Here is a 14,838-nt window from a genome sequence, read left to right as displayed (position 1 = left end):
ATGCAGGAAGTGGGCTGCTCTTCCATTTCCACAGCAAAACATCTTCTGTGGCCAAACCTCACTGTGGGTCATTCTATTCTTCAGAAGTTTTAAGTATTTGATGACCTCTTTTGAGAATCTCAAATGGAAATGCTATTAATTCACTGTCATTTACAGTGGAATTTACAGTTATTCATAAAATGGAATAATAGCTACAGCCACTTCCCATTATAATGTTGGAAAACCTAAACCTACTTATTTATTTAAGAAAATAGTTTAAGAAACATTTATGTTAGCAAATCAAGAATAATGTATATAAAAGTTCTTAGCTCTTTAAAAGAAGAAAATTCTTCTCTCTGATTTACATTTGACATTCACACTATAATGCATACAAACACACAAAATGCCCTTTTATGATTTAGGAATACTAGACAAATAAAGTTTGAAATCTTTCTGTGTAACTGTAACCATGCAATCAATGAAAGCCTAACAGCTAATCAATGGTAGCTTCATCAGTGATTAGTTTATGTAAGGGCAGCCTTCCTCAGGTCCTTGATTTAAAGTTAATTCAAAGCAACATGAGGCAGCCAGAAAAGTCTTGTCTGCTACCTAAAAAGTCACAAAAGTCACATAAGTTATCAATCTGACATACAAAAGAAAGCCTACTGCTAATAATCACCATGAAAGTAGCAGAGGATTTGATAACATACCAAAAGACTAGTGTAATCAAAAAAAATTGTGGTTTTCAGAAAAAAAAACCCACAACTTTTAATATCTGTAGAAGTCTGGTAAAATAGAAACTGGTAAAGCAAAGCTTTCAAGTAGTAAGAAAGCAATGAATGTCTTGCTGACTTTTCCTATTAATTATCTATTCTAACATTCACGAAGTTTCAGTATTTCAGACAAGCTTAGATGAAGACATAATTCCCTTTGAAATTCAAAGGCATTTGTCAGATAAACAGAATTCATCTAAAAAATTCTCAGCACTCAAAAGCATTGAATACTGCAAATCTTAACTCTAAAAGCAGCTTTTATACCTGCCCCATAACAATGTAACATTGATAGTTCCTGAAATTCATTGAAAGTGTAGGTCAATTTGTAACTCACTTGCTGTTAAACTTTGAAAAACCCACATCAGAGGAGAAAAGCTAGAAGTAACAGTAGTATGACCCTGCTTGGTTCAAAGAACATCTGCCAAAATTAAGAGGAGAACATAATCTTAAAATGATGGACAGAGTATAATTAAGACTAAAGACACAGAGATGCTCTAAATAAAACTGATGACCAGAATCTAACATTAGTATTTTTTTAGTATTTTTCTTTTTTGGCCTTCTGTAATATGATTTACTCTTTATAAAGAAATATTAGTGCATACTATTGGTACGCCACTTAAAAACAAAACTGTACCTGTCCTTGTACTTGCTAGAAGGAAGACAACAGAGAAGTCATGGGTCAAGGGAACACATATTGCTATGTACCTTTCTTACCTTAGGTTGAAATAAAGGTAACATTTTGTCACAGTTGAAGATAAGGAACAATACTGTTTTTATTGAGATTGAAAAAAATAATATTAATTAAAGCTGTTATCTTTCATCAAGATCAACAAGGCAATTTACCTGACAGTGAACTAGAGATGCTACTTCAGAGTCATACTAATCAGTATACTTGCTCTTCCAATTATCTTAGCCTGTAGGGTCATCTGGCAACCACCAGCCTTCACTTGTAACTCCTTTCTTTACCTGGAATATCAGAAAACAAGAAAACCTTTCCAGAAGTCATCCACAATCAGTAGTTTTTCAATAACAAGCAGTAACTCCTCCCACCTGCCACTGTATATAGCTATTCAACATTATTAAGTACTTCTAGTTCCCCACAGCTAGACAAATCCTCAAGTACTTTCTTTATTACATTTTTTTATTGATGAGGTTTGTCATTTTACGGGATGAAGTATAATAGAGGGCAATTTAGTCACTGATGCACACAAATGTTACCTGTTTCAACGCGTCAGCAGCAATAATCTTCTTTCAAATATGCTGAGAAGCAGCTATAAACCTCCTCCTGCCAGAGGCAAGCTCTAGTGAGTTCAACTCAGCTGTGCTAAGAGATCTTCAGACTCTTTTTTAAGTTCTACATTCTCAAATATAGCAACAATTAAGACACCAAAGCAGTTCAATTCTTGCATGGCCCAAAGAAAAGAGACACTGAATTAGGTCTTAAGTTTCCAAAGTGGTTTATCTGACCTCTTTTTAGTGGTGTCCCACCTCACCCAGTGGGTGCAGGGAGAGGTGATCTTTTATAAGGCTGGGCAGAGAAAACACAGGTTCTCCAGAGGCTGAAAACTAAACCAATTAATTTTATTGTAAACTACCTAAAAACTGTGTCAGGAGGAACTAAATTCTTGGCAAGTTCTTATTAATTTCCAATGTAGTGTGAGGAAAAGAGAAAGAAAAGAAAGGAGAAAACAGAGGAACAGGATCACCATTCTGCGGGTCCACCAACACTGTCCGCTCAGGGAGCTGCAGTCCTTCCAGTCACAGCCCTTTCATTCCTGTCAGTCACTGACCCCACTGAGGCCCACGGCAGGGCTGCCTCACACGGATGCAGCTGGTCGCCATTTTGTTGGGTCAGGCCCTCCTGGAGCCCCCCTTGCACGCGCAGACTCACTCGCTCGATGCACGTGCGCCGAGCGCTGTTCCAGAAGGTTCCAGGTGGTGGTGAATCTCTGGTGACTCCAGCCCCAGGGACCACATTGACCTGAGGGGTGGGCACGGGCACAGGTTGGTGCCAGGGCAGTGGATTTCCAGCCTCAAGGCAGACAGAGCAGGAAACATCCCCTGTTGTTGGGCAGCAGGACCCCTGCTCTGCCCCACGGCCTCCACCCGAGTGACAGCGCCCTGTGCACCAACAGGCACCCAGCTGCCAACAGGTCCTTCTGTCTGCTGACTTGTTGAGACACGCACAAAAAGGGTCTCTTGACCATCACAAGTGGCTCTGTGTGAAAGCCTTGAGGAAGACATGAAGCTCAGATACTATTTGCATGGCTTAACCATCTCAGTGAAGGGTTGATTAGACAGGTCACAGGAACCAAGGAGGCCCAGGAAAACCTGTTAACATCCCAGCTGATAGCAGAACTCACACAGATTGAAAGGTGTCAGGTGTAGAACCCTGATTTCTGTGGATCAAAACTTTTTCCCTTAGCCTTGGTAAAAGCATCACTTTTAACCTCACCAGAAGCAGAAAGCAATGAAAGTCTGATCCTCCCTTCAACCTTTGCAAGTCAGCTAAATAAAAGGTATTACAGCATGCAATTGCATGAAGCAGTAATATTCATTGAAATGAAGAATTTTTTCTCCCAAGTACAAAACACTTGATACTTCCTAACAGAAATGGAAATATTTCATGGAACGAGTTACAGAAGCTGCATTTTCACTAGAAACAATCTGAACTAAATCATTCAATCACAAATTATATTTAGAAGTGAAACTTTGGACAGATTAAAGAAAGAGAACTCATCCACTGAACTTGTTTCTGAATAAGCTGAAGCTGTAAACTATGATCATCGTTCACGGAGAAATAGCTCCCAGGGCCAGTAATTCTAGCAGTGACAGACAGGCATGGGAGACCCTGTAAGTATTGTTACAGCCAGGTATTGGGCTGGAATCACAAACTACTCAGTAATAATTTTGATTCCAATTGCAGCTCATGGCCCTGAGGAAATCACTCCATTTCTATCTCAGTTTTTTCATTTATATAAGGAGAAGGATGTATATTTTCCCATAAACCTATTTCAGAGGAGTAGTGGTCAATTACTTACGACTTGCAAAGCTTTCTGAGGTAACAAATCTCCCTTTCGCTCAAGTCTTGTATTTTAAAAAGCTTGCAATTTTCATAAATCTACCTCTAAACAGTTCATGGCATTAGAAATACTAACTTAAATTCTGACTATACTTCCAGACAAAAATAAAAATAACCTATGAAAGTATAAATTAAATGTCTCAATATCTTACATTGACCCTCACTGTGCCTGGGGAGAAATTTCTCAGCAAGAATAATGGTGATGTCCTGCAGGACCAGTGCAATTAGCACCAGTGAAATCTGCTAACTGAGCAAGTAATTCCACACTGGGAAGTCTGGTGTGTGTATATCCATCTCTCACTCTCTCTCTCTGTCTCCCACATGAGTTAGTCAATGACATTTCTTTTTGCCTATTTTTGGTACACATATTTTTCTATTTCATGTTTTACATTATATAAACACAGATAGAAACTTACATGTTGAGACTGCAGGCAACAACTCCGAGATACTGTTTTACATCTTCTACTACTCTTCATTTTTACATTTTCTCCTGATACAATTAATGCAACAATTGTTCCATATGCTGACAGTAAGTAGGAACAGTTTTGGAAATAATATTAAACCTAAAGTTAAGCATCAGACTTCAAGCATATAACTGTGGATTTAAAAGAAACTGCAGATTTTGTGCACTGCCAACAAAAACATGCAGAACTTACAGAATATGATTCCTCTAAAACCGCTACCATTTTCCAGATGTGTGCATCAATCCTTAATGACTATAGAGGGACTCCATGGTAATATATCTCTTCATCTGGGCACCTTGGATAGCTGGGAGAATGTTCTCTCACTCTAGTGTGTATTTCAGTCTGTTTATACATATGACCACAGATATGTCAGGTTAAATATGACTAACATCAGGGACAGGAAGCTCTCAGTAGGTGAATGCTAACAGACCTACCTAGTACTTGAGTTAGCCATGACCTAGGAACCCTGAACATTGCAGGTGTAAGATGTTGCTTTTCATATTCTATTATTTTTTATATGCATAATTGTCTTGTAAAAATGCATTCACCTTGTGATTATTTCTTCACTGAAGGAAAAGCACAGTGAAAATAAAACACATTGCATTGTTTCAGACTATTAGGCATATTTGAATAATTTTAGTCTTTCTATTAGCAGCTATCTATAGAAGGCTACTTCAGTCAATAGTGAATGGCTTGAGAAACTGAAAAGCACTTATTCTGCCCCCTGAGACCAAAAGCTTCAAATCCTCACTTTTAAGTTGCTCTAGGCTTGAGACATGATTCCATTCTCCTAAATAGCAGCACTATACAGTGCTGCAATTCCACTGGGTCATTCTTTATGTAAATTCTCATTAAGAGAGGCTTGGGTAACATTACATTTGCAATACACTTTTCCAGAATCTGTATTTTGAAATCCAGCTACAAAGCTACAGCAGTTCTTTCATTAACCCACAAATGCCAGACAGAATACTTGGCTTGGCAGCCACATAGAAGTTTTTTTGAATGTTTACAGACAAAAATCCTTTTCCTTGACCAAAACAATAAGACTTATACTTGAAGCTTGGGTCCAAAGATTTAACTACAATACAGCTGGAACAGAAAGTTAATGGTAAGTCAGTGTTTTCTGATACAGTTTCACGCAGTATTCTGATCCTACTGATCTTCTGAGGACAATATGTGACCATTATTCATCCCTATTGTGGACATATCAAGAGAAAAAAACAAAACGTTTATTTTTCTTAAATGTTATTTTTTTGTGCATTGCAACACAAGAGAAGGGACAAGAACTGAATGCTTGCAGAAATGGAGATAGTAAACAGATTAACACCCCCAAACACAACAAAACCCACACACAGCTAGAAAATCATTAATGGATGCACTTCCTACAGACTTTGAGCAACTTGTGGCTCTCTGCATGCTAGTTCCTAATATTCCAAAACCTGCAAACTAGTTTTCACCAAATGATCTACTACTAGATTGTATAGGTCACTTGTTTGTAAAACTGTAGATAGAAGATATTAGAAAGAAAAAGACTTAAATCTTCCTTTCTGCTTGTAATATGCAGGTTTTCATTTGTGTGAAACCAAGACAATTATATAAGAGATCTCATCATGTCCCTATGTTGCTATATTTTCCAAAATGAATAAGCATTAAAGAATGGACAAGAAGCTTGGTTGATCTGATCAAGTCTGCTTCAAATTTTCTTACATACATGTTTTTGGAAACTTTATCAGAGAGACTATGGGACTATATATAAACTGATAAACCTCCTTGCAGTGGTGTTGGTTAACTTATACCATGGTGGCTTTTAAACACCACACAATACTGAATTGCACAGAGCAAACTGAGAATTCATAAGAAAAAGGCTTATTCAAGTTCCCATCACTCACCCTACCATGTTTCAGGTGACTGTGCCAAGTGCAAGGGGAGCTTTCAATTTCTTCTTTTAGATTTGCTCTGTTTTGCAAGAGACTGAAGCCAGGTCTCACATTCTAGATAACTCCACTAATTAAAATAATTTCATATATATCAGACTTCTTTCCATGAGCTGTTGAATATTAGGTTATATAGAATACGGTCATCTGCCAGGAAGCAATAAGATGATCTGTTCCCAGAACAGCCAGCATAGCTGGGTTGAACAGCAGTTTCACCTCACATTCTGTTATAAACACATAACTATGTTATACTTCAGCATTATGTTCAAACTTTAAAATACAGCTTTGTGTAGTTAACTCCCAAATATATGTCCTACAAATTACACAGTGTATTTTCACTTACAAGAGAGATCTAAATAGAAAAATAAAGAAGTATGTAACATCCTAAATCACTCTAACATATAAGCCAGCCTGTTAAACCAAGTCAATATAAAAGCAGTAAAGCCAACTATCACAAAAAGACACTAAACTTGGTGCAGAATTAAAATGTGCAAAACCAACAACTGAAGTTATTTACAATATAGTATATATAACTGAAGTTATACTTGAATTTTACTTTTTACTTTTGTATTTATGCATGTAATGCATGCAATCTGATAAATTTATTCTGTTCTAACTAATATTAACCAAAGTAATTTGAATTCCAAATAGAAATCATAATAAAATGCTATTTATGGTTCGTAACTTTACTTACAAACAGGACTGTTCAGGACAGGCTAAGAGTGCTCTAGTGTATGCTAAATTATTATTTCAACCTCTCTTGTAAGGAAAACGAAAATTCCTGCTCATTTACACACTTATTTCATAACTGATATAGAATAGCTGGTGATTTCCCCAGGCACAGAAAACAATCAGACCTCCAGTGGCAAAACACTCAGTTTCACATCATGCTCACACACAACGACTGACCTGAAGTAGTTCAAGGACCTATATATGCCAATGAACCCCACATGGTATTAAGGACTGTTTTTCATAAAAAAGGATATGTAATAATACAAATATAAATTATTTTAATACAAATACACTTTACATGAAGAAATCAGTGTTTATGTTTTTTGTATGGTGAAGATGTAGTTTCTTTGTAAAGGAACGGTTATGAATCTGATCTTTTTTTCAGCTTCCTGTCTTTGATTAATGTGAACATTTCATAGTAAAGGGTGCTTTATTATTTGGAGTTTGCTACAAAAGGGTTTTGAGGTCAGGATGGAAATTCTGGTTAAATTAAGAGTAAGAAAACAAAATAACCGTAGAATAAATGGATAATGGATATTAAACTGAAAAGAGGAATTGAAGGTTCTACATCTTTCATAATTTTGGTAACTCGAGTATCTAACTGTCACTCAACTGGCATACTAAGTAGTAGTTATACAAAATGACAGAGAGATACAATATACAAGTAGGCAAAATATTCACATGAGATGCAAGAGAACTATTTCCAAGTCACTGTGCTAATCAGTGCTATAAAATACATTGGCTATTCTAAGCCTTCTTAATGCTTGCTTTCCTGTTTGCTAGGGTAGGAGAGGAAGCAAGATGGATGCCAGTTTGAGGATACTGAAATTTCAGCTAACTTCATAGGAAAGGAAAATGAAGTCCGGAAAATTTTTGTGGTTCATTGCAAGTACACTTACAAGTCCTACAACAGCATTTCTATGCCTTATTTTCAGAAATCCATTACAGAAAAAGGTTAACCATATGGCTAAAATGCACATTAAAGTGCAAGCTACAAATCCTCAAGCTCATAAATGCCCATTGAACACGATTCCTTGGAAAAATGGCAGAAAGTGGTATCAGACTCATTCTTACTTCCACAGTCAGGCTCCACCTTTTGATAAGTCATTAGAAAAAATGACATGTATATCCTGGCACAACTAGGTCCCAGGGAAAAGTTGACAGATGTTACAATATAAATCAGTTCTGATGCATGCTGTGTTGCCTCCAGAGGCATCTTCTGGTCTTCTTCAGAAGGTAACTGAACCATATATAATACAAAAATGCAGATACAATTGTAACGAATAAATGTAAGGTTCTGCTCTACCCCACTTAGAAAGTCTAATGCATGAATAATGTTCCATCTGCACAGTGGTCAAATGTGACTGAAATTGATTTTAGATGTACCACATGGAGCAGCACAGACCTTAACAAGCTTAGTGACATAGGGGACCTTGTCAGGAATCTGTACAAAATTCATGATACAAGAAATTTGTATAAATGAGAATCTGGGACAATGAAGAATGGGGTTTATATTAGGGGAAACTTTTGTACCAAGTAATCAAAATGAATCACATATACTGAAGGCATTCTCAAGTAGAATATAACAAAGTTTAGTCACATTAAATTTATAATAAACATGTGAAACGTCAAATGTGCAGCTACATATCCTGACCATTAACTTTTCTGGATGCATGAATAAAATATGAGCAATGGGAGCTAAATAGTCCTCTGCCAACATGTTTAGCTGAATAGACTTTGTAGTTTATTTTTTTTTCTTGCAGCTTCTATCTTCCCACTAACTACTGTCATCAGTAGCAGGGCATTATATCCCACCTGCATATGTGTTAGTCTGGAGTTGCTCTAGGCTTCCTCTTATCACTAAGTGCTAGACAATGATCCAATGACATCTGGCAATACTGCAGAGGAAAGAAAGAAGAACTAAGAGTAACAATATTCCACAGTTTCTTTCCATTTCTGATAGCAAATGTTCCACAACACAGCAATGCTGGAGGGAGCTGATGTACAGAGAATTGCTCTAGCCTTTTGATTCTCCAGCATGGTTTTCCTTTTGTAATTCTGTAATCATTGTGAGCAGCCGTATTAAACAAAGCAACAACAAGAACTTGTGTTTGATTTTTATTTGACAGGAAACTATGCTGCAGCAGAGCTTTACCTGAGTAATTTTTTGCACATTGAAAAATGCCATTTTATTCTGCTTGTTTTGTTTGACTCACACTTGTTCCGTATCTTGAGGGCTAGTTTAATTGGGTTCATCCAGATTCAGCATAACATGAACAACCTAGTGAAAACTCTCTCCAAATGTATCTGGGAGGAAACTATCAAAACACATTTACAGTATGTTATTCCTCAAAACGCAGTTTCCTGTTAAAGACTATACCACACTCAGTAGGTTTTCTTGTCAAAAAAAAAAACAAAACAAAATAACAAATATATTTCTTAAATTCATAGTTTTAAAAATAAACCATATAGAAACATCTTCTGTAAGGTGATTCAAAATTACTGAGTTTACACATTTAATAACAAACGCGTTCATTTTATCATACTGAAACTATTTCAAACACTTGAAGATTTTTTAATGATGACTCTCCTGTCCAGTCTTTCAGTAATCTTTGTAAAGATTATGGATTAAAATAATTATTAAAATAATAAAAAAGCCTGTAAAATAACTATTCTGGAATTTGGAAATATCCTGTGCCAGAACTTGTACATTTATTATTAAAAGCTCAGGACCAACAACAATCTTTCAAGCTGACCTATCATTTTCATCAATATGTCAATACCATTGATAATATTTACACTGTGTGTATTCATTGCACTCTGTGTAACTAATTTCTGGAATATGAGATAATTCATTTCTTGATCAGCACTTTAAATCCTCTGACTACTGCAGCCAAACACTTAACAAACAGACACTGCCTCATGAGGCAATACTGTTATCTTCATTTTCTAGATGAAGAAAAGACAGAGAAAGAATTAAGTTTCCTTGAAATTAGGATGCCCCATCTAAAAGAGGAAACATTCTTTCAAAGTACTTACATTTATAGCACAGGGAACATTAAAATCACTGATTTAATTTACTTAAACTGGAAGTCAGTGTTAAGTCTTAAATTTTAAGCCAAAAAATAGAGGAACCCAGCATTAATATTTGTTTCAGTATTTTTAAACATTATTCCCAAACCTCTGAATTGGATAAAATGAAATCTGAGCAGCCTCAGTCAGGACACTGTGTGCTGAAATCTAACCTCTCCTACTCAGTATTTCCCACTACATTGACAATTCCACAGCCTTTGTCACAATCAAAGCTTTTTTTTTTTTAATGTATAAAAACACTTGCACATTTATTGGGTTGTTTCACTCTCAGATACTCTTTCCCAACAACAGTTGAAGATGGTAAGTCTCGTATTGAAGAGTATATCACAATTCCTTTAAAAGGGAAAAAAAAAGACTTCCTCAGTTTTAACAATTCTAAACTTGGGGTTTGATTTTGCAGTCTTGGTCTCCTTTGGCTGTGTTTTGTGTGAATAGCTTCCCCTATACTTAAGCAAAAGGCAAACCTAAATATTCCCAGTAACTTAACCTTGACATCCTGTCCCTTAACCTTTAGCATCTCCACCAATTACAGGTTTCCAGACTTAGGAAAGCAAAACAGAAGGAGGATGAAGTAAAGTGGTGCAGGTTGAAATACCACAGTGCAGTAAAACTCTGGCTCAGCTGGCTGAGAACTGAGACAGCAAGGAGTCTGAGAAGAGACTTAGCACATGCCAGAAAGCAACTGTGTATTCAGAAAATCAGCTCTCAAAACCAACAGTTTTGGTTCCAATAAGTAGCTGTTTTTCCCTATGTAGTTCCCTCTTTTACATTTAAAAAAATCGAAGATTTGATCTTTTAACATGTGAATGGCCAGAGGATTGTAAGGATGTTCCTGCACAGGAATATTAAATGGAGAAGCCTCAAGCTTCTTCCCTACTTCCTTATGAGAAAATTGATTCAGAGGTCAGGCTTTTAAGTAGAGTCACAAAATACATCTGAACCAGTACATTCTGTTCAGGAAGGCATTCAGGCACCCCAAAGTCATGAACTAAAAGGTCTGTCAGTCATCAATTTGGTACAGTAATTCATTCTTACATGTTGCAATGGCATTACGAGCCACATACTACTTTGTTTTGAAAGAAAACAAGCAGCATTTTTCAAATAGGGCTTAAATTTATACTCTGATTCTGTAATGTCTCAAGCTGCTTAACTTCAAGATTTTGATTACGGAAAAACAGAATTTAAGGACAAGGAACTGAAATAAAAGTTAATATAATAAAACCAGTTAAGTGTTTCTTTCTACCATCAGTCAATTCAATTTTCACAGTTAGGAAACAGAAATAATTCAAAGAGTCATTCACCCAGTCTTCTATTCTGGATTTTGACATATTTTGTTTTGTAGTCTTTCAAATGTATCATACTTTAAAGCATTTAGGGATCATATTCCCTAGCATATAAAGATTCTTTAGTATACATTTTTACAGAGGGGACTGCAGCAGCTTGAACGATGGAAGCTAATAACATCAACACAGCATGCGTATGATTTTATGCACAGAAACTTGGCAAGAGTAAGAGTGTTTTTAGTGGAATGTGGCTATGCTAATACTCCCTCCTGTGAATAGCTCCTTTTCACTGTATAATCAAGATCTCCATGCAGTGATCTGAGATGACTTTTCACAGAGCTGCTTTCAAAAATGAAATTATCTTCATTATTATTAATTTTATGAAAATAAATTGCCTTGGTGTTTAGTGCTAATTACTGTCCCTGTCATATACTCCAATAAGAGGAGGTGTAGAATGCTATGCAACAGAATCTCAAAGACACAGGATACAACCTTGCAAAGTAATAAAATGACTTCTAATAAGCATAATGGAAACCTTGAGCTAAAATGTGTCTAGCTGCAATTACCTAACAACAGAACACAATACAGAGATTATTTCCCCTTTTATTGTGAACTCATATAATACTACTTTTATGTTCAGAGAAAACTTCGGTATAAATAGTACCCTGTCTCTACTGTATTTTGCAAGTTGTCAACAAGCATACGTGGCTAACAAGGAATCCACTTGTGAATTTTGGCATGTCTGGGGTCCTATTTCCTTGTTTTGCAAATAAGTTTTTATTGAAATACTACTGAAATAAGCATCAAAAAGCACATATGAAAAATCTATTAAGTTTTGGAAGTTTCTGCCCTGATTTCACTTATGGATGAGCTATTCACCCTAATGTTCGGGAACACATTAAAACTCACTAACCTTGGTTCCTGTTATCACTTAAGAGCAGGCCAGATAAGCTCTTGGATCAAATTTAAGATACTCCAGTCTAAAATTACCTGCCAAGTGCTCAACCACAGGCTTAGGCTGAGCTTACTGTCTAAGACAGTATTGTCTTACATGTCACTACTTGATGGCAGCAATACCTGAAATAGAAGCTCTGACACAGCCTCGTATACCCACTCCTCATAATGGCCTTTTTCAGGATTCACATGTAAAATTGATTCCCAAGACATTCTGAGCAGTAACCTGAAGATATCTGCCTGACAAGAGAGAAACCCACGCAAGTTTGTGGAAAACTGCAATACTAATAACAGTTCATCTCAAAACCAAGCAGTTCTGAAAATGACAATTATTTTGTTCTCTGACCTAAAAATTCATTAGAGAAAGAAGTTAGCAACACCTGAAAAACACACCAAAAGCCACAAACCCCTAATTCATGCTGTTTCATTCAAAGAGAAGCACCAAAAGACTGCACAAAGAGAGGTGAATGTGAAAACTCCTGCTGCTTTTAACTGCCTTTCTATAAACTAGAGTCAGCAGAACTAAACAATGTAATACAACATTTCCTACATAAAAATAGTTTAATAACTGCTAGGTAAGAGAAATAAAAGTTAAAAGGAAGAAATAGTTCTCTCCATTCTCACTTGCTTTCCCTCATTCAACCAGGGATGGATTAGACGCAGCTGTTCAATAAATCTTAGGGCTTGCTTAGGTACAAAAAATTATGAAGACAAAAGTTAGTAAGAAATTGTTGTTTGAGTACTGATATAAACTTTATTTTATTTCAAAACCAAGCCAAATGCAGCACAAACCACCAACTATGAAAATAGTTACCACTTAGAGTAAACAGTAGTGCAAGCAGCTTTTAGATTGAAGCAAAGAATGAGTGGATTTGCAGATACACCTCCTTCCTAAATCTTTGGTTTTTTAAACCAAATTTATTTAAGTATTTATTTAAGGCACCACATGCAGTGAACAATTCAGTTTTAGGAAAAACCCACCCTGTTTATTTGAAGTGTTTTTCAAGGTACCTAATCAAATACATATATCAAACACTTATTTTTCTCAGCAGTTGAGAAAACAAATGTGAAGTTTCATTTGATATGAAATATCAAACAAAAACATGAACATCATATCCATCACAACCTCATTTGATTAATTAAATTCAGATGCTCAGTTGAGTTATTTTAATTAGTAGTACTGGACATATTTTCAAGTTGTCTGGAAGCAGAAGTTTTCAATAATTTATCCTCTTTTCTTGGCACTCAGAATATATTTCACTATTTGATTTGAAATGGATATGCCCACATTTTTTTTCAATAAACTATGAATTATTATAACCGTTTGTTCACAATGAACAAGTTGAACAGGAATGAAATGGAGCTAGCATTGTGTTAACTGCAGCTCATGGCTGGAAGACAGTAGCTTGATGGAGTCACTGTAAATGACTCTTTCTTAAACAAATCTCAAATGCAGATCTCTTGTAAAAGCACTTTTTATTTTCAGATAAGGTTGCATTTCAACTCACTTAGAGTATTCCCCAGTGACTTCATGAAATCATGCAGTTGTTCTTCCATCTAGAGTGGTAGTTGTACTTTTGACCTCAGCAGCTAACAAAAAATCCTGAACTGACTTTTTCTTTTTCTTAGAAGGAGGAACTGACAATGGCTATTGTTCAGTATTCTGTTATTTGAGAATTTTGTTATTTCATAAAATGTAACTTCTCTAGGAGGTATGAAACCAAGAATTCCTTTGCTTAGAGCAACATGGTCTATTCAGCAAGGTTCTTATCATACCTTTGCATTAAGCTTTTTTTCTAATACTATGGTCTCTGGTGGCTCAGGTTGTGCTCCACACTGGTTTTTTTGCTCTTTGCATCTGCCTTCTGCTGCTTGCCTCTAAACACACACACACACACACACATACCCTATTCAGGACAATGAGGAGCTAAGCGAATAGCTTATATATAGCTTTTATACCTTATGCCCTAAGCAGTCGTTGATAATATATATAAGTAGCCATGTTTTGATCTAGTTTTAACAGTAAATTGTCTTAACTTCTCACTGCTATCTGAATTGATATACATCCTGCATTCTTAGCTAAATTATACCTAGCTCATAACCACTTAATACATACTTTTTTTTTCTGTTAAAAGTGTTGCTAATGTTGCTAATTCAAGTGTTGAAGGCTAGGAAATGTCCCCAAGGTTTCTTTTTCAACCTTGGTTTACCTTTTAGGCACCATCAAGTATTGTTAAGTTTTAATAGCATGTTAATACCTCATTTTTTTTTTCACTGACTACATTACTGGGAACCATTCACCCACTGGAGCAGCAGCACTCATCAGACTGCCACAATTTTAGTTGGTAACAAGTGAATAGTACAGAGGATTGTAAAAAACAATACACAGACTTTTGCTAAATGTGGCAGAATACCTGCCTCAGCCATAGAGTTCCTTGGTTTGTTTACCACTATCCTTACATTGGACAAACCTGAACAGAGATGGCTGAAACATGCCACCATATGAAAAATTTTTCAGTCCAATGCAGTTGATAAAGCATCTGA

The sequence above is a fragment of the Melopsittacus undulatus genome, chromosome 6 (assembly GCF_012275295.1).
Source record: "Melopsittacus undulatus isolate bMelUnd1 chromosome 6, bMelUnd1.mat.Z, whole genome shotgun sequence".
Lineage (NCBI taxonomy): Eukaryota > Metazoa > Chordata > Aves > Psittaciformes > Psittaculidae > Melopsittacus > Melopsittacus undulatus.
This window is presented reverse-complemented; position numbering follows the sequence as displayed.